This window comes from Ursus americanus, chromosome 26 (assembly GCF_024610735.1).
Source record: "Ursus americanus isolate L20-20 chromosome 26, mUrsAme1.1.p, whole genome shotgun sequence".
NCBI classification, from domain to species: domain Eukaryota; kingdom Metazoa; phylum Chordata; class Mammalia; order Carnivora; family Ursidae; genus Ursus; species Ursus americanus.
In genome coordinates this window covers 43,774,080-43,795,019 of record NC_142152.1, presented here as the reverse complement: position 1 = coordinate 43,795,019, position 20,940 = coordinate 43,774,080, and the positions used below count along the sequence as shown (strand labels likewise).

Sequence of the window (20,940 nt, the reverse complement as noted above, 5' to 3'; positions counted from 1 at the left end):
CACCTGGGTGGATCAGCTGGTTGGGCAACTGCCTCAGCTCAGGTCATGATCCCGGGGTCCTGGGATCCGGCCCCGCATCAGGCTCCCTGCTCTACAGGAAGTCCGCTTCTACCTCTCCCTCTGCCTGCAGCTCCCCCTGCTTGTGCTCTGTCAAATAAATGGATAAAATCTTAAAAAAAAAAAAAAAAAAAAAATCCCGGAGAGCAGGCACCTCACTGACCTGTTCAGCCCCACAGTCCCAGCCTGTCACACAGTAAATGCTAAATACATATTTGCTGAATGAATGAACAAAACATTTTAGGAGCAGCTTCCAATAAACACATTTGCAATAGGACTAGGTTCAAGTGCTAACCTGAGCATGACCTAAGGTTCTTACAAGTGACGAGGAAGAGCTCCAGAATTGGTGTCCCTATAGAAAGGAGGAAAATCAAAATGATGGCCTCCCTCTCTGCACCTTTGTCAGCAACTTCCAAATGATGCAACATTTTATTCTTTTCTTTCCAAAACAAGAGGATACAAGTGTTTTACTAAAACTCCAAGATAGGGCCTGGAATGCAGGCTAGGGAAGGGGGGACGTGGGACGTGCAGGCTAACAGAAGCTAAGCTGAGTTAACAGGTGCACCAAGAGCTAAAGGCACGGTCAGGAGCTGCGTGGTGGGAGCATGGGACCGGGGAGGGGACGGCAGGCACTGCCACTAGAGAGGGGAGGCCAGCCACACGGAAGAAACAACTCCTGACGTGAGCCCGCTTATCAAATGAGCACATCTCCTCCAGATGGGAGACGGAGGGCACTGCCAGCCAAGGGAGCATGAGGGGACAGGGCAGGGGTGTGAAAGCAGCCACTGGCTGTGAGCAGTGGCATCAAGATGCAGGTCACTGTTAGTAAGGCCCGGGCAGTGCTCAGGAAAGGGACGATGACTTGGGAGATAATGGCAGGAACAAAGCCCATTAAAGATACACCGCACTTACCTCCCCAACCCCTGCTAGCATCAGGTTCCTGACTCTCCTCCGAAAGGCAAACATCTAGCCAGCAACTTCTGAAGAGTCTTTTCAAACAATATTAAACTCAGGGGGATGAAAAGGGGAGTCTCTAGACTCTAATAAGAAACAAGGGAAACTTCATTACTCAAACCACCTGTTTTGGCATGACTGGGAAATAAGTTATGTCAATGTAAGATTGAATCCTGTCCATCCCACAAAAAGTTAAAAATAGAACTACCCTATGATCCAGTAATCACCTTACTGGGTATTCACCCAAAAAACACAAAAACACTAATTCAAAGGGATACATGTGGGGCGCCTGGTTGGCTCAGTCATTAAGCATCTCCCTTCGGTCCAGGGTGTGATCCCAGGATCCTGGGATCGAGCCCTGCATCGGGCTCCCTACTCTGCTGGGAAGCCTGCTTCTTCCTCTCCCACTCCCCCTGCTGTGTTCCCTCTCTTGCTGCCTCTATCTGTCAAATAAACAAATAAAATCTTAAAAGGGGGGGAATACGTGTACCCCAATGTTTATAGCAACATTATTTATAATAGCCATGATATCGAAGCAGCACAAGTGTCCATCGACTGATGAATGGATAAAGATGCAGGTGTGTGTGTGTGTGTGTGTGTGTGTGTGTGTGTGTTATGGAATATTATTCAGCCATAAAAAGGAATAAAATCTTGTTATTTGCAACAGGTAGATGGAGCTAGAGAGGATAAGACTAAGTGAAATAAGGCAGTCAGAGAAAGACAAACACCATATCATTTCACTCGTATAGACACACACACACACACACACAGAGCACATCTCCTTTATCCATTCATTCATGGGCTCTTTCCACAGTCTGGCTATTGTGGACACTGCTACTGTAAACACTGGGGTGCAGGTGCACCTTCAGATCACTACATTTGTATCTTTGGGGCAAATATCCGGTAGTACAATTGCTGGGTGGTAGCGTAGCTCTATTTTCAACTTTTTGAGGAACCCGCATACTGTTTTCCAGAGCGGCTGCACCAGCAGGGGCAGAGGATTTAAACAGGAGGAGCAAGGGGTGCCTGGGTGGTACAGTCAGTTAAGCACTGACTCTTGGTTTTGGCTCGGGTTGTGATCTCAGGGTCATGAGATCGAGCCCCTCCACACTCGGTGCTGAGTCTGCTTCAGATTCTCCCTCTCCCTCCCCCCCCCCCCCGCTTGAGCATGCACTCTCTCTCTCTAAAATAAGTAAAATCTAAAAAAAAAAAACATATCCAGGAGTAGCAAAATAACAGATAGGATTTACATATAGGAAAAAAATCAAAACACAATGGGAAAGACTTAAATCACTTGAATGCAGGGGATGCCTCAGTTAAGTAAACACATTTAAAGATATCCAAATTTGGGGCACCTGGCTGGCTCAGTTGGTAGAGCATGTGACCTGTGATCTAAGGGTCATGAGTTCAAACTCAATCTCACACTGGGTGTAGAGATTACTAAAAATAAATAAACTTGGAAAAAAAAAAAGAAATCCAAATTTAATCCTTCAAGGAATATGGAACAAAACTGGTAACGGTACACTGCACGCTCACAAACTCTTCTAGAGGCTAACCACAGACAAGAGTAACAAATACAAATGTTATCTGGACGTGCACAAAAAAGGGGAAAAGGAGCCATTAAGGCAGATTTCTTTTTTTTTTTTTTTTTTTAAGATTTTATTTATTTATTTGACAGAGAGAGAGACAGCCAGCGGGAGAGGGAACACAAGCAGGGGGAGTGGGAGAGGAAGAAGCAGGCTCCCAGCGGAGGAGCCTGATGTGGGGCTCGATCCCAGAACGCCGGGATCACGCCCTGAGCCGAAGGCACACGCTTAACGACTGAGCCACCCAGGCACTCCAAGGCAGATTTCTTTTTTAACTTACTCTTAACAGAAAATTAATTAAGAATCCAAATGTTCTTGGGAGGCACTCAGCTCTTAGGACCTAAGAAGGCAGGTGCTATGAACCATGGGCTCAGAATCCAGAGCAACCAGGTGCAGAGCCCGGCTCCATCGCCACAGCACAGGCTATCTCCCCAAACCTCCTTGGGCCTCAGTGGTTATCGGGCCTCCCTCTCCAGGCGGTTACAAGCACAGGAAAAAGAATGCAGGTGAGTCACTGAGCTCTGTGGCGGACAGACACGAGAGCCAATCAGCAGTCAGAGCCGTCTCCCACCTGGGAGCAGGGCAATCAGGAACATCCCTGATAAGTGGTTACTCAACACCTGCAGACACGCCTCCTCTAACACACGCCTCACTACTCTGCAAGACAGTTGAGTCCTTGTTAGACTGCTCTGATATTTAGTTAGAAAGTTATTCCTTTTGCTGAGTTGAATCTCCCTCCTTAAACTTCTACCCATTGAGCCAACTTCTTCCTTCTAAAATAAACACAAAATATATTTACTATGTCATCCACAAGGTAACACTTCAAATACAGGCAGAGGACTCTCCAAATAAGTTTATACCTCATGCCACCTTCAGGGATTCTTCAATCCTAGCAGTTTCCATGCCCCCCGATCCAAGTCACCATCAGATAAACATATGGACGCATGCCACTTCTTCAGAGGGAAACCCACAGCAGCATACATACATGTTTACACTGCTCCATATCTCTCATTTCTAGGCTAAGCCATTATAACCATATAACCTTTATATAACCTGTAAAGGTAGGTTATAAAAAAACAGCGCTAAGTCGGGCCGCCTGGGTGGCTTAGTTGGTTGAGCATCTGCCTTCGGCTCGGGTCATGGTCCCAGGTTCCTGGGATGGAGCCCCGCAATGGGCTCCTTGCTCAGCAGGGAGCCCGCTTCTTCCTCTGCCTGCCGCTCCCCCTGCTTATGCACTCTCTGACAAATAAATAAAAACCTAAAAAATATATATATATATATATATATATATACATATATATATAGTGCTAAGGCAACTATTTAGAAAAAAAATCATGTTGCATTCTTACCCTCTCCATACACTAAATTCCATCCCGATTAAAAAAATTAAATGTTGAAAAAAACACATGAGACACTAGAAGGAAACTCAGGCAAAGGTCTATATGCATACAGGTGAAGGTAAAGAGAGCTCTTTGAGGGGCTCCTGGGTGGCTCAGTCGTTAAGCATTTGCCTTCAGCTCAGGGCGTGATCCCGGCATTCTGGGATCGAGCCCCACATAAGGCTCCTCCGCTGGGAGCCTGCTTCTTCCTCTCCCACTCCCCCTGCTTGTGTTCCCTCTCCCGCTGGCTGTCTCTATCTCTGTCAAATAAATAAATAAAACTTTAAAAAAAAAAGAGAGAGAGAGCTCTTTGAATAAAATGGCAAAAAACTAGGGGCACCTGGGTGGCTCAGTCAGTAAAGCATCTGCCTTCAGCTCAGGTCGTGATCCCAGGGTCCTGGGATTGAGTCCCGCATCAGGCTCCCCATTCAGCGGGAGTCTACTTCTCCCTCTGGCCCTGCCCCCACCCTCCACCCCACTCATGTTTGCACACATGTGTTCTCCTCTCTCTCAAAAAAAATATTTTAATTTTAAAAATTTTAAATAAAATAAAATGGCAAAAACTGAAAAAAAAAAAAAACCATGGATAAGAGTTCACTGAAAATAAGAAACTTCTCAAGCTTGCTATTTATAAACTCCCAGCTGAAAGGGTTATGCTAGTGGTTACACGGATTTCTAAAGGGTAAAAGTACTGGGAATCTAGATCTGCCCAAACATCGTACCGCCAGCCTAGCAATCGCACCGTCCCCAGGACTTTCTCCCAGCTCTTGGGCTGTGTATGCCTCACACGAACTGGGCACAGTGAACGAGCCAGAACAACGCGGGGCACACCACAGGCGCGCAGTAAGTATGTGCTCAATGAAGGAATGAACCAGCACCGCGACCAGCGCATCTGAATCCAGTACCTTTCTATTCCCTCGCCTGTCATGGGGCCTCTCAAATCCAGTGCTCAAAAGGCAAAGCCATTATGGCCTAATTATTACACTGCATGTCTCAGATTCAAATCCCCTTTAACATAACCTGTCCTTTATGCCAACTGAGATTTTTAAAAATTGCATTTAATCTCTACACCCAACATAGTGCCCCAAAGATTTCTCTTAATCACTGGTGTGTCACAGCAAGTAAAAAAACTCAGTCTTGGGGCGCCTGGCGGGCTTAGTTGGAAGAGCATGCAACTCTGGATCTCGGGGTCATGAGTTTGAGCCCTACGTTGGTTGTAGAGATTACTTAAATAAACAGAGAAATCTTCAGTGTTACAATCAACTCCTGCTAGGAATAATAGACACTGACAAATTTAAAGTGGACAATTCCGTGCAATGAAAGATTGATGCTTTAAACTGAGACGCAGGACTGCCATGTCCACTGAGGCCTGGCAGGGGAACTAAGAACTCTCGTGGACAACAGAGAGAGAGAAAAGCTGGAGGACCCAACCCTCAACCACCACCTGGCCTGTAGAGCACTGACAGCCTGGCCTTCACATCCCAAGGGGGAGGTGACAGATGCGACCAGCTCAAAGAAAGAACAGCCACCCCATCAGTGAAATACTACCTGGGCCCCAACTCTATGTCAGACACTATTCAAGGCAAAGGAGGACTTTACCAAAAAAAATACTTTTTTAAAGAAAATGAAAATATTGTGGTGACAAAAGAATATCCTACATGCTCCCAGGGGGTCGGGGTCACGCAGGCAGAATTAAAGCAATCAACGGCTTCAGACTTCTCAAGAGCAACACTGGAAGCAAAAGGCAATTAAACAAATGCCTCCAAAATTCTGAAGGAAAATTATTCCCAATTTAGAATTTCATAACCAGGGAAACAATCAACTGTGGGAATAGGAGAAGAAGACTTTCAGACATTAAAAGGTCTCAAACACTTCAACCTCTCATGCACCCTTTCTCAGGTACAAGAAGATGCGCTCAGCCAAAACAGTAAGTCAAGAAGAAAACATGAGAAAGAAAAAAAAATGAGAAGAAAACATGGACTATGGGGCACAGGGTTCACCGTGGGGAAGACAGAGCTCTGCAGCAACCTGGGGACAAGCGCTGAAGACATGGGTGGATTAGCAAAGGCTCCATCTCTATGAAGAGAAGCAAAGAAAGACAGAAGTCAAGTATCTAGAATGGGAAGTCAAACAGTGAAAAATCATCGCGGGGCCTGGCCGGCTCAGTTAGTGGAACATGTGACTCTTGATCTCAGGGCTGTAAGTCTGAGCCCCTCACTGGGTGTAGGGATCACTTAAAAAAAATAAAATCTTTAAAAAATAATAATAATCAGGTAATATAATAAGCCTGTTATTTAGAAACAATAGAAACAGTGTTAATTACGGAAGAAGTATAATTTCACTTAAAAGAAGTAAAAACAGTTACTTCTAGGGAGAGGGAAAGGGGCAGCAAGGAAATGGCAAAAACCACACCTACAAAATGATCTGTGAAAACTGTATGTGTACCATTCTCATCATGTCATGGCAAGAACACATGCGCTCCCCCCGACTTGACAACTAATGAAGCCAGCCTTGACCACCTAGCTCAGGTGGTTCGGGCAGGCTTCCCCTCTACAGGCCTCCCTCCACTGCACACTTCCACTCCTTCAGGAAGCAAGTCATGCCCTGCAGCCCACACTCAGAGAGCTGGGGAGAGCTGACTCCTGAAGAGGGAAGATAAGGCGTCTGGAGTTCTTCTGTACAGGACAGTGTCTTTTCTCTGTCCCATTCCTCATGTATTTATTTACTCATTTATGTCAACATGGACTGTGGATATTTGGGATTTTTTTAAAGATTTTATTTATTTGAGCGAGAGAGCAAGCACGAGTGCGGTGAGGGGAGGCAGAGGGAGGAGCAGACTCCCTGCTGAGAAGGGAGCCCTTTGTGGGACTCAATCCCAAGACCCTAGGATCACGACCTGAGCCACCCAGGCACCCCTGGATATTTGTTTTATACTTTAAATTATACCTAAAGGATACTACTTATTAAAAATACTATGTCATTGGGGCGCCTGGGTGGCACAGTCTATCAAAAACAAGGGAAGTCTAAGAAACTGTCACAGCCCAGAAAAAATGATGGCTAAATGTGACATGGTGTGGTGTGCTGGATGGGGTTCTGGAACAGAACAAGGATATTAGGGGAAAACTAGTAAAATCCAAATAAAATGGGGAGTTTGGTTAAGATTATGAACGCTGGTTCCTGAGCTGTCACAAATAGTGCCATAATAATGTAGGATATTAACATTAGGAGAAACTGGAGTGCAGGTATGCAGGAACTTTGTAGTCTTTGCACCGTTTCTGTAGACCTAAAGCTATCCAAAAGAGTTTGTTTTTTAAAAATCTACCTATAGGGGCGCCTGGGTGGCTCAGTCGGGTAAGCAGCTGCCTTCAGCTCAGGTCATGATCCCAGGGCCCTGGGATGGAGTCCCACATAACCCTGGGATCAAGTCCCGCATCGGGCTCCCTGCTCAGCGGGGAGCCTGCATCTCCCTCTGTCTGCCGCTCCCCCTGCTTGTGTGAGCTCTCTGTCAAATAAATAAAATCTAAAAAAAAAAAAAAAAAAAACTACCTACAAAGAATACAAAAAAGTACATATGTAACTTTGATAAAAACAGAACCAGAAGTTTAGGTGCAATCTGTATAGTGAAAATGCACATCTGTGCGTTTTAGTTTCTAGAGCATTTTCCTAACTGTATTGTCTTATGAGAACAAAACCAAGTCTGCAGTTAGTTTAGTGAACCATCACTGCAGTTCCCACCTACCAACGGGGAGACAGACAGCTGAGGACACTTAAGCCCACACTAGGCAGAACGGGGAACAGACTGTAAGCTCTCTCCACACACACGCGCACACACACTGCAAGCACTGGGGGCTTCTGATTGCTCACCCACCAGAAAACAGACTAATACCTAAAACTGGACTGCCTGGAGTTGCAGGCTAAGGAACTACTTAAACCCTCAAATACAGAAAGGATTTGAAACTTCTGCCATAATAAATATAGACTAACCTAACAGTGAGACAATAGAAATACTGAATACACCGAATTTTTTTTTTTTTTAAGATTTTATTTATTTATTTGACAGAGATAGAGACAGCCAGCGAGAGAGGGAACACAAGCAGGGGGAGTGGGAGAGGAAGAAGCAGGCTCATAGCAGAGGAGCCCGATGTGGGACTCGATCCCAGAACGCCAGGATCACGCCCTGAGCCGAAGGCAGACGCTTAACCGCTATGCCACCCAGGCGCCCCATACACCGAATATTTTATAAAACAGAAAAACTGGGACACCTAGGTGGCTCAGTCGGTTAAGTGTCTGCCTTTGGCTCAGATCATGATCTCAGGGTCCTGGGATTGAGCATCACATCCATCAGGCTCCCTGCTCAGCAGGGAGTCTGCTTCTCCCCCTGCCCCCTCCCCTGCATTCTCTCTCAAATAAACAAAATCTTTCTAAAATTTTTTAAAAAACAGAAAAATTAAACCTGAACTGGTTAGACTCTAAATGCACTTTTTAAAGATCATATTAGATCACACATATTGCATTTTTGTCATATCAGATTATCAATTTTCATGCAATGCTCTCATTTCCAATCTCTACCACCTCATCTTTCCACATATATTTATATTCCCTTTATACTCAACACAATAGTTATACTGACTACAGACAATGATATTATACACACACAATCATTCTATTAATTAACAGGCAATACAATTTTTAATAGTCTGACAAATTTACCAAACCCTCCCCCTATCAAAGATTAACAAAAAGAGGGGCACCTGGGTGGCTCAGTCAGTTGAGCACCTGATTCCTGATTTCGGCTCAGGTTGTGATTCTGGGGGTCGTGGGACTGGGTCCCCCAACTCAGGCAGAGTCTGCTTGTCCCTCTCCCTCTTCCCTTCCCCCTCCCCAGCTAGAGTGCGTGCACGCACGTTCTCTCTCTCTCTAATAAACAAATAAAATCCTTTAAAAAAAAGAATTAACAAAAAGAAAGCAAAGGCCAGAGAAAGAAAGAGCATCATTTTGGTCACTTTACCTCCCCTGGTTTTAGCATGTAAATTTCTGCCAGGTAGCAGTAAAAAGCTAATGTGGTAAAGAAAGTTTAAGTGGGGGGGGGGGGGCACCTGCGTGGCTCAGTCGTTAAGCGTCTGCCTTCGGCTCAGGGCGTAATCCCAGCGTTCTGGGATCGAGCCGACATCAGGCTCTTCCAATGGGAGCCTGCTTCTTCCTCTCCCACTCCCCCTGCTTGTGTGCCCTCTCTTGCTGGCTGTCTCTGTCAAATAAATAAATAAAATCTTTTTTAAAAAAGAAAGAAAGAAATTTTAAGTCGGCTTAAGCGTCTGCCTTCTGCTCAGGTCATGACCCTTGAGTCCGGGGGATGGAGCTTCAGCTTCCTGCTGGGCAGGGAAACTGCTGCTTCCTCTCCCTCTGCCCCTCCCCCCCAGCTCATGTTCTCCCTCCCCCTATCTCTTTCTAATAAATAAATAAAATCTTTTAAAAAAGAAAACATATATATGTATATATTTAAAAGGGAATGTGTGAAATTGGTTTAGTGGTAGTGGTTGCCCAACGTAGAGACTATACTAAAAAGTTCACTTAACTGTACACTTTAAAATGGTAACTGCTACATTACGTGACTTATATCTCAATTTTTTAAAAGAATGTGATAGAAAAAAACAACAAGTCTGGATGCACAGAGTGAAGGACAGCCAAGAGAGAAATGTGAGTTATCCTGACAGTTCTTGATTATGAAATGAAGTTCCTACAAACACAACAAAGGGTAGCAAAGAAAAAGAAAAATAAGATGGGAGAACAGAGAAGTCTTTACTTTGCCAATATTGGTAGCAGAACATCACAACTGAGATGTTTTCCCAAGAGATACGTGAGCTGAACCTGTGTGAAATGCAGCCAGCTAGACCCACTGCCCATCTCTCTACATACAACCGGAAGCCCTGATGGGCATGGGTTCCTGACAGCAGGAGAGATGAAAAGCAGCCAGAGAGCCTCTAATGAGCCCATAGTAAACAACTGAGGTTGTATTCAAGGAAATAAATATTGTGTTATGATCTGAATGTTTGTGTCCCGCCCAAATTCATATGTGGAAACCTAATCCCCAAGGTGATGGTATTTCGAGGTGGGGCCCTTGGGAGGTGCTTAGGTCCTAAGGGTGGAGCCCTACTAAATGGGATCAGTGCTCTTATCAATGAGAGTCCACAGAGCTCCCTCCCCCTTCTACCCAGTGAGGCCACAGAGAAGACAGACACCTATGAACCAAAACCAGACGCTCACCAGACACTGACTCTACTTATGATCTTGGAATCCCCCGCCTCCAGGACTATGAGAAATAAATCCCTGCTATTTATAAGCCCCCAGTTTATGGTATTTTGTTACAGCAGCATAAACAGACCAAGACATTCAGTATCATGGAACTCAAGGTTACAGAGAGTGTTGTGCACTGAATGATACAAGTGTCAAAACTCTAAAAATTAAGGGAATGACCCATCAATCCCACCCTGGGTTAGGACCTACCCAAGAAAACGAAAAACACGTTTACATAAAAACTCGCACACAAATGGTCCAAAAAATGCAGGACAAATGTAAAACTTTTACACCCATACTTTGACATTATTCATAACAGCCAAAATGTGGAAACAACCCAAATGTCTATCAACTGATGAATGGATAAACAAAATGTGGTCTATCCATACAGTGGAATATTATTTGGCTAAAAAAAGGAACAAAATACTGATACAAGCTTCAACATGGTTGGACCTCACACACCTGTACTTACGTGAACCAAGCCAGAGACAAAAGGCCACATATTGGGGCACCTGGGTGGCTCAGTCAGTTAAGCGTCTGCCTTCAGCTTGGGTCATGATCCCAGGATTCTGGGATCGAGCCCCACATGGGGCTTGCTGCTCAGCTGAGAGCCTGCTTCTCCCTATCCCTCTGCCTCTCTCCCTTGCTTGTTCTTCCTCTCAAATAAATAAAATCTTTAAAAAAAGGGGGGGGCCACATATTGCATAATCCCATTTATATGAAATGTCCATAGACAGGAAGCAGATTAGCAGCTGCCAGGGGCTGGAGGGAGAGAAGGGTGGTGAGTGACTGCCAATGGGTTCAGGGTTTCTTTTTGGGGTAATAAAAATATTCTAGAATCAGAAGTTTGAGTAACCTGATGAATTTTTTCATATATAAATATTTCAGTATAACAGATCGAGAATTTTTTTTTTTAATTAATGATGCAGACCAAAGAAAACAAAACACAAAACCCAACTCTGGGACCTAATCTATTTTAGCTTTGTCACGAAATCACAGAAAACTTCACTTCTCAATCTTTTTAATATCCTACGCTCCCTTTTTCATAAGCAACAAAAATCTCAAGCCCTCTTCAATGTAATTAGAAATTTCCAAATACATAATACCTTATCCATTGTGACTAAAAAGCAAAGCGACCAATGGTAATATCAGAATTAAAAATGTACAGGGGCGCCTGGGTGGCACAGCGGTTAAAGCGTCTGCCTTCGGCTCAGGGCGTGATCCCGGCGTTCCGGGATCGGGCCCCACATCAGGCTCCTCCGCTATGAGCCTGCTTCTTCCTCTCCCACTCCCCCTGCTTGTGTTCCCTCTCTCGCTGGCTGTCTCTATCTCTGTCAAATAAATAAATAAAATCTTAAAAAAAAAAAAATGTACATGTTTTTGGTTCTGAAGTTTCAGAACAAAAGTTATAAATATATTTTATTTTGAGAGAGAGAGAATGTGGCAGAGGGGGCGGGGGAAGGCAGCACACCCAGCACAGAGCCTGATGCAGGCCTCAATCTCATGACCCTGAGATCATGACCAAAGCAAAAATCAAGAGTCAAAACACTTAACCTACTGAGCCACCCAGGTGCCCCAGAACAAAAATCATATAGTGCAGAGTCAGAGAAGGAATATTACCTGCTTAAAAAGAGGTAAAACTGGAGTGCCTGGCTGGCTCAGTCAGAAGAGCATGTGACTCTTGATCTCGGGGTCATGAGTTCAAGCCCCACATTGGGTGTAGAGATTACATTAAAAACAAAAAACAAAAAACTAAGGGATGCCTGGGTGGCTCAGTCGTTAAGCATCTGCCTTCAGCTCAGGTCACGATCCCAGAGTCCTGGGATCAAGTCCCACATCGGGCTCTTTGCTCAGTGCAGAGCCTGCTTCTCCCTCTGCCCCTCCCCACTCACGCTCACGCTCTCTCTCTCTCTCTTTCTGTCTCTGACAAATAAATAATCTTTAAAAAAAAAAAAAAGTGAAACAAAACAATGAATCTTGAATTTTCTTTTTTTTTTTTTTTAAAGGTCTTATTTATTTATTTGACAGAGATAGAAACAGCCAGCGAGAGAGGGAACACAAGCAGGGGCAGTGGGAGAGGAAGAAGCAGGCTCATAGTGAAGGAGCCTAATGTGGGGCTCAATCCCATAACGCCGGGACCACGCCCTGAGCCGAAGGCAGACGCTTAACCGCTGTACCACCCAGGCGCCCCTGAATCTTGAATTTTCTGATGTTTAATTTTTGTTTCGGTGAAAGCAAGAGAGGCTAAACAGTGTGGAGGAGGAGTGTCACTTCCCCAGCTTATATAACAAAGTTAGGGTTCATATTTTAAGCCAAATCCAAAAAGGTCTCCTGGAGGGTCTCCATCATTTTCAAAACATGACATTTTTGGATAAAAATAGAAATGTTATACCCCTTTGTAGGCTTACAATAGTGGGTTATTTTATTTTCTAAATATAATACTGTATCATAATAACAAACATATTTTATCCAGCTACACACTGCCTACTCTTTCCCATGTAAGAATCACTAAATTCTACTCAAGGGAGGATGTGCTCCATCAGGCACCTCCCGATCAGAAACTTCATCTGTGGGCCACGAACTGCCAGAGGCAGCAGAGATACAATTCCAGAGACTGACACAAAGCAGCTCAGGAATGGAAATTCTATCACTCATCATTTACTACTTTGTACCAGTGTATCTCCTCCAATCTCATCTTCCTCAAACCTAATCTAACCTAATCTAATCCTTTCATCTCCTCTTCTAAATTTAAATCACAAGAATAAACTGAATGAATGAATCGTGCTGGCCTAAAAATCACAAAAATCTATAAAGTGCATGCAACTGATGAATCACTAAATTCTACCCCTAAAACTAGTAACACAGTATATCTTAACTAAATTGAATTTTTTTTTTTTTAAAGATTTTATTTATTTATGTGACAGAGAGACAGCCAGTGACAGAGGGAACACAGCAGGGGGAGTGGGAGAGGAAGAAGCAGGCTCCCAGCGGAGGAGCCCGATGTGGGACTCGATCCCAGAACGCCAGGATCACGCCCTGAGCCGAAGGCAGACGCTTTAACGACTGCGCTACCCAGGCGCCCCCCTAAATTGAATTTAAATAAAGAATTAAAAAAAAAAAGGCATACCTCTCAGCAGATGCCAGCACAGAATGCCAGATGCCTTCCCTATGTATGTTCTTGCAACTTAAATTAAGCCCAAAGAAACATGAAAAGGAAGATTGGAAGATTAGAAAATCCTGATTGTTTGAGTATGACTGAGAAAAACTCTGATGTAAATTAACATAAATTTAATTGTGGAGCAATGAATTTATACTTTTTGAGCACGCACACACACACAAAGGCAAATGTTTTAATATTAAAGATTCCATAATTACAGCATCTATTCTGAATCTGTTTCCATCCTAAAACTATAACCCGCCGGAAAAAACAAAAGCATGCCTTTGCCTCTTGGACAAATCTGTCATGGATGCCCTTGCAGAAATTGAGAAACCAAGGCAGTCAGGATTCCCTGGGTCCCTCCCCCACAGCCAAGCTCAGTAGGTCGAGGGCGGTTCTGTTCTGAAACTGGCCACCTCTACGTACGCAGATCTTCTAACACCGTGATAACCTAACCACACTACTCCGTGAAGAAGTAGTAGTAGGAAGAGTTCACTTTGCTTGTCAATGACTACGCAGCAGCTAAGGAAAGAGTTTTACAAGAAGGCCATGTCCCCCACCAGCTGTGGGCCACCAACTGCCAGAGGCAGCGGAGAGATACCTACCCCCACCCCGCGCCAGCAAGGTAGGGCTCCTGGCCACAGCCAGACAGTGTACTAGGTCATTCAATGTGCCATGGGACCAAAGGCCCACAGACCCATCTCTTCAGATGCAAATTTTAAGCATGACAAACTACAGGAAAAGGTATTACATAAAAATACAGGAGAACATGCTTCTTCCTAAATCAAGAACGAGTAAGCCCTTGGGGCGCCTGGGTGGCGCAGTCGTTAAGCATCTGCCTTCGGCTCAGGGCGTGATCCCGGCGATCCGGGATCGGGCCCCACATCAGGCTCCTCCGCTGGGAGCCTGCTTCTTCCTCTCCCACTCCCCCGGCTTGTGTTCCCTCTCTCACTGGCTGTCTCTCTCTGTCAAATAAATAAAATCTTAAAAAAAAAACAAGTAAGCCCAAATGATGCAGATGTCTCTATTACAAGTCTTTGGTTGAGCAAACAAAAAGGAAAAACAGCTTCGTTGGACAGTGTGACTAAGAGATTACAAAACAGGGTGTTATGGGAGTCTGGGGCAAAAAAATAAAAATATAGAGAGTATTCATTATGTAGTTTAAAAAACACCATTTTTATTTCAAAACGAAAAACAGGTTAACATAATATCATAACACTAAATTTATATATTTAAGTGCTAATCGGAGATACATATATGGAATAGTTTTCTTTCCTAAAGAAAGGCAATTAACATATTTTAAGGGGTGTCTGGTTGGCTTAGTAAGTGGAACATGAGACTCCTTTTTTTTTTTTAAAGATTTATTTTTGTATTTTGAGAGAGAGCACACACATGTGGAGGGGGTAGAATCTCAAGAAGACTCCCCACTGAGCACAGAGCCTGACACAGGGCTCAATCTCACCACCCTGAGATCATGAACTGAGCTGAAATCACAGTCAGACACTTAACCGACTAGGCCACTCAAGAGCCCTGAGCATGAGACTCTTGATCTTGGGGTTGTGAGTTCCAGCCTCACAATGGGTGTAGAGATTACTTAAAAATAAAATCTTAAAAAAATAAACATGGATGCAAGAATTCTCATCAAAATACTAGCCAATAGGATCCAACAGTACATTAAAAGGATTATTCACCATGACCAAGTGGGATTTATTCCTGGGCTGGAAGGGTGGTTCAACATCCTCAAATCAATCAATGTGTTACACTACATTAATAAAAGAAGGGACAAGAACCATATGATCCTTTCAATAGATGCAGAAAAAGCATTTGACAAAGTACAGCATCCTTTCTTGATTAAAACTCTTCACAGTGCAGGGATAGAGGGAACATACCTCAATATCATAAAAGCCATCTATGAAAAACCCACAGCAAATATCATTCTCAGTGGGGAAAAACCTGGAGCTTTCCCCCTAAGGTCAGGAACACAGCAGGGATGTCCACTATCACCACTGCTGTTCAACATAGTGCTAGAAGTCTTAGCCTCACAGTCAGAGAAAAGAAATAAACAGCATCCTAATCGGAAAAGGAGTCAAACTCTCACTCTTCCTAGAGGACAGGATACTTTATGTGGAAAACCCAAAGACTCCACCCCAAAACTGCTAGAACTCATCCAGGAATTCAGTAAAGTGACAGGATATAAAATCAGTGCACAGAAATCAGCTGCATTTCTATACGCCAACAACAAGACAGAAGAAGAGAAATTAAGGAGTCGACCCCATTTACAATTGCACCCAAAACCATAAGATACCTAGGAATAAATCTAACCAAAGAGGCAAAGGATCTGTACTCAGTAAACTACAGAATATTCATGAAAGGAATTGAGGAAGACACAAAGAAATGCATGCTCATGGATTGGAAGAAAAATATTGTGAAAACGTCTATGCTATCTAGAGCAATCTACACATTCAATGCGATCCCTGTCAAAATACCAACAACTTTTTTCACAGAAATGGAATAAATAATCCTAAAATTTATATGGAACCAGAAAAGACCCTGAATAGCAGAGGAATGTTGAAAAAGAAAACCAAAGCCAGTGACATCACAATTCTGGACTTCAAACTCTATTACAAAGCTGTAAGCATTAAGACAGTGTGGTACTGGCACAAAAACAGACACATAGATCAATGGAACAGAACAGAGAACAGAAATGGACCCTCAGCTCTATGGTCAACTCATCTTCACTAAAGCAGGAAAGAATATTCAACAGAAAAAAGACAGTCTCTTCAACAAATGGTGTTGGGAAAATCGGACAGCCACATGCAGAAGAACGAAACTGGACCATTTCCTTACACCCTACACAAAAATAGACTCAAAATGGATGAAAGACCTAAATGTGAGACAGGAATCCATCAAAATCCTTGAGGAGGACACAGGCAGCAACCTCTTCCACCTCGGCAGCAGCAACTTCTTCCTAGACGTATCGCCAAAGGCAAGGGAAACAAAGGCAAAAACAAACTATTGGAACTTCATCAAGATAAAACGTTTTTGTACAGCAAAGGAAACAGTCAACCAAAAGACTACTGACAGAATGGAAGAAGATATTTGCGAATGACATTATCAGATGAAGGGCTAGTATCCAAAATCTATAAGGAACTTACCAAACTCAAAACTCAAGGAACAAATAATCTAATCAAGCGGTGGCCAGAAGACATGAACAGACATTTCTGCAAAGAAGACGTCCAAATGGCCAACAGACACATGAAAAAGTGCTCAACATTACGCAGCATGAGGGAAATACAAATCAAAAGCACAATGAGATACCACCTCACGCCCATCAGAATGGCTAAAACTAACAAGTTAGGAAACAACAGATGTTGGCGAGGATGTGGAGAAAGGGGAACCCTCCTACACTGTTGGTGGGAACGCAAGCTGGTGCAGCCACTCTGGAAAACAGTATGCAGGTTCCTCAAAGAGTTGAAAATAGAGTTACCCTACAACCCAGCAATTGCACTACTCCGTATGTACCCGAAAGATACAAATGTAGTAATCTGAAGGGGCACCTGCACCCCAATGTTTATAATAGAAACGTCCACAAAAGCAAAACTATGGAAAGAGCCCAGATGTCCATCAACAGATGAATGGATAAAGAAGATGTGGGGTGTGACACAGGAATATTATGCGGCCATCAAAAAAATGAAATCTTGCCATTTGCAATGGCATGGATAGAACTAGAGGGTATTATGCTAAGCGAATTAAGTCAATCAGAGAAAGACAATTCTCATACAATCTCGCTGATATGTGGAATTTGAGAAACAAGGCAGAGACTCAGGGGAAGAGAGGGAAAAAATGAAACAAGAAAGAAGAGAGAGACAAACCATAAGAGACTCTTAATCTCAGGAAACAAACTGAGGGTTGCTGGAGTGGACAGGGGTGGGAGGGATGAGGTGGCTGGGTGATGGACACTAGGAAGGGTATGCATTGTGGTGAGCGCTGTGTATTGTGTAAAACTGATGAATCACAGACCTGTACCCCTGAAATAAATAATACATTATATAAAAATAAATAAATAAAATCTTCAATACACACACACACACACACACACGGGGAGCACCTGGGGGGCTCAGTCAGTTAAGTGTCTGCCTTCGGCTCCGGTCATGATCCCAGAGTCCAGAGATCTTCAAGGGCTCCCTTGAGGAAGTCCTTGCTCCTCAAGGCTCCCTGCTCAATGGGGAATCTGCTTCTCCCTCTCCTTCTGTCCCTACCCCCCAATTGTGCTCACTCTCTCGTGTGTTCTCTCTCAAATAAATAAAATCTTTTAAAATACATACATTTTTTTAAAAAATCCATTCTCTCGGGAGAAGGAAACGGGAAACGACAGAATTCACACCTTTATACTTTTTGAATCTTGAGTTTTCCCAAAAGAGCACACATCTTTTAATGATTTCAAAACAGATAAAAGAGAAAGCAGGAACCATAAAAAAACAAAATGGATAAAGCGGAATTCATCGAAATTCAAAATTATTATTAAAAGACACAGCCAAAAAGCATACAGTTAACCCCTAGATCGGGAAAAAATATTTGCAACATATGTACCTGGCAAAAAGACTCGTACTCAAATACGTAAGGAATTCCTATACTCAATAATAAAAAGACAACCTGACTTTCTAAGTGGGTAGAAGACTTAAGAGACACTTCACAAAAGCAGGTATACACAGAAGGCCAGTAAGCATATGAATAAGTGCTCATTATTAGTCATCAGGGAAATGCTCACGAAACGCATTCAACAAGATGCCACTACACATCCGCTAGAACGTGAAGATGAAAACAATACCAAGTGCCAAAGAGGATATGCAGCAACCAGAAGAACACCCACACATTGCTGGTCCAAATGTAAAATGTACAAGCACTCTTTGGATTCCTTTCTTTAAAAGTTAATGATACACCCGAGCTCTGCTCAGCTGAGCGTGGAGCCTGCTTCAGATTCTCTCCCCCTCTGCTCACATGCTACCTCCACAAATAAATAAACAGGTAGACAGACAAATAAATAAAGTTAATGACACATCTACTCTATGAGCAATCCCACTCCTAGGTATTTATCCAGAAGAAATGAAAATGTATGTCCACATGGTCTCCCACAAGAACGAGTGCCCCCCCCCAGGTGTGCTTCAGAAGAAAAATGGCTTAACTGTGTAGATTCATACAACAAACAGAAAAGAACCAACCACTGACACAGGCAGCAACATGTATGAATTTCAAAAATGTTATGCTTAGGGACGCCTGGGTGGCTCAGCTGGTGAAGCGTCTACCTTCGGCTCAGATCATGATCCCAGGGTCCTGGGATTGAGTCCTACATTGGGCTCCTAGCTCAGTGGGGTGTCTGCTTCTCCCTCTGCCTGCCACTCCCCCTGCTTGTAACCATGCACACTCTCTCTCTGACAAATAAATAAATAAAACCTTTTTTAATAAATGTTATGCTCAGTGAAAGCAGCTGGATGCAAAAAATATATATTATATAATCTCATTTATATGAAATTCTAGAACAGGCAGAACTAACCTGTGGTTATAAAAATCAGATCATCGTTGCCGAGGAGTGGTGGGGGATGATGGATGATTGGATAGGGGCCTGAGGGAATTTTCTGGGCCATATCTTGATATGTATTCATCAAAACAGAATGAACAATATATTTAAAATCATGGCATTTCACTATATGCAAATTATATCTCAACATTTTTAAATAAAGCAAAATTTGCTAACATTAATGTACATATTCAGAAATCATAACTCCCAACATTAACCGAAAGATGGTTAAGAATGGTTTTGTTCAGGGATGCCTGGGTGGCTCAGTCGGTTAAGCATCTGCCTCGACTCACGTCATGATCTCGGGGTCCTGGGACTAAATCCTGCATTGGGCTCCTTGCTCAGCAAAGAGCCTGCTTCTCCTTCTGCCTGCCACTCCCCCTGCTCGTGCCCTCTCTCACTCACTCTCTCTGACAAATTAAAAAAAAAAAAGAGAGAGAGAGAATGGTTTTGTTCTGAAAACAGAATAAAACTGAGATGTGGTAGGCAGACGCCTCGTCCCCATCAAGATTCCTGGGCCCTAGTGTATGCACATCTCCCAGTACATCAAGTTCCTCTAGGTACTGCTATGAAGGGATTTTGCAATAGATGTAATTAAGGCCCCAAATCACTTGACCTTAAGATAGGGAGATTATCCTGGTGGGCCTGACCTAATCACAAGTCCCTTTACTTATTTTTTAAGCTTTTTTTTTTTTAAACGATTTTGTTTTTAAGTAATTTTTATACCCAACATGGGGCTCACACTCATGACCCTGAGAAAAAAAGTCTCATGCTCTTCTGAATGAGCCAGCCAGGCATCCCTCCCTGGAGCTCTTTAAATCTGGATCTAGAAGCCACAAGAACAGAAGTCAGAGATTCAAAGTGTGAGAGGAACTCAGGGTGTGGGAGCTTTTCCACTCTGGCTTTGACGATGGAGGAGGCCACCTCGAGGAGCTGAGAGAGCCCCCGGCTGACAGCCAGGAAACAAGAAAAGCAGGACATCAGTCCTACAACCAGAAGAACCGAATTCTGGGGCGCCTGGGTGGCGCAGTCGTTAAGCGTCTGCCTTCAGCTCAGGGCGTGATCCCAGCGTTCTGGGATGGAGCCCCACATCAGGCTCCTCCACTAGGAACCTGCTTCTTCCTCTCCCACTCCCCCTTGTGTTCCCTCTCTCGCTGGTTGTCTCTATCTCTGTCAAATAAATAAATAAAATCTTAAAAAAAAAAAAAGAAGAAGAAGAACTGAATTCTGCCACAACCCCAAGAGCCTACAAGAGCGCTATGAGCTCAGGAAGACAACTGCAGCCCAACACACAACTGCAGCCATGTGAGCCACTCATCCATGGTAACTGAAATAAATGTGACTGTTTTAAGCCATTAAATTTATAGTAACCTGTTACATACTAAACAGAGATCTAATACAAATTTCATACTACAAAAGCTTTAAAACTCAATGATATTTTACTTAAAAAGAATAGAAATTATGGATGAACCTTGAGGACAATATGCTAAATCACAAATAGCCAGTCACAAGAAGACAAATGCTATACTCTTGATCCTGGGATTGTGAGTTTGAGCTCCACATTAGTGCAGAGATTACTAAAAAAATAAACAAAAAAAAAAGGCAAATACTGTATGATTCTTATATGAGGTATCTAAAGTAGACAAAGTCATTGAGTCAGAAAATATAATTGTGTTTGGGGGTGGGGGGTAGTGGATGGGAAGTTGTTATTTAATGGACATAGAGTTTCAATTTTGCAAGACGAAAAGGTTCTAGACATCTATTGCACAACAGTGTAAATATACTTAGTTTGTTTTTTACAATTGTAAAAGAATAGAAATTAACATTTTTCCCATTTGGTCAATAATACAAATCCTTTTTAAACAGGCAGAATAAGTGAATTTAAGCAAAAACACTCCATGTGGATTCACCACAGAAATGAAGGCTCAATCAGCTTTTACT

General features: G+C 43.3%; 1 protein-coding gene across 20 annotated transcripts in view; it reads right to left on the bottom strand.

The window, feature by feature from the left end:
* The window catches only part of KLC1 (kinesin light chain 1), a 65,559-nt gene that overhangs the window by 39,385 nt on the left and 5,234 nt on the right, over positions 1 to 20,940 (bottom strand). The window lies entirely within an intron of this gene.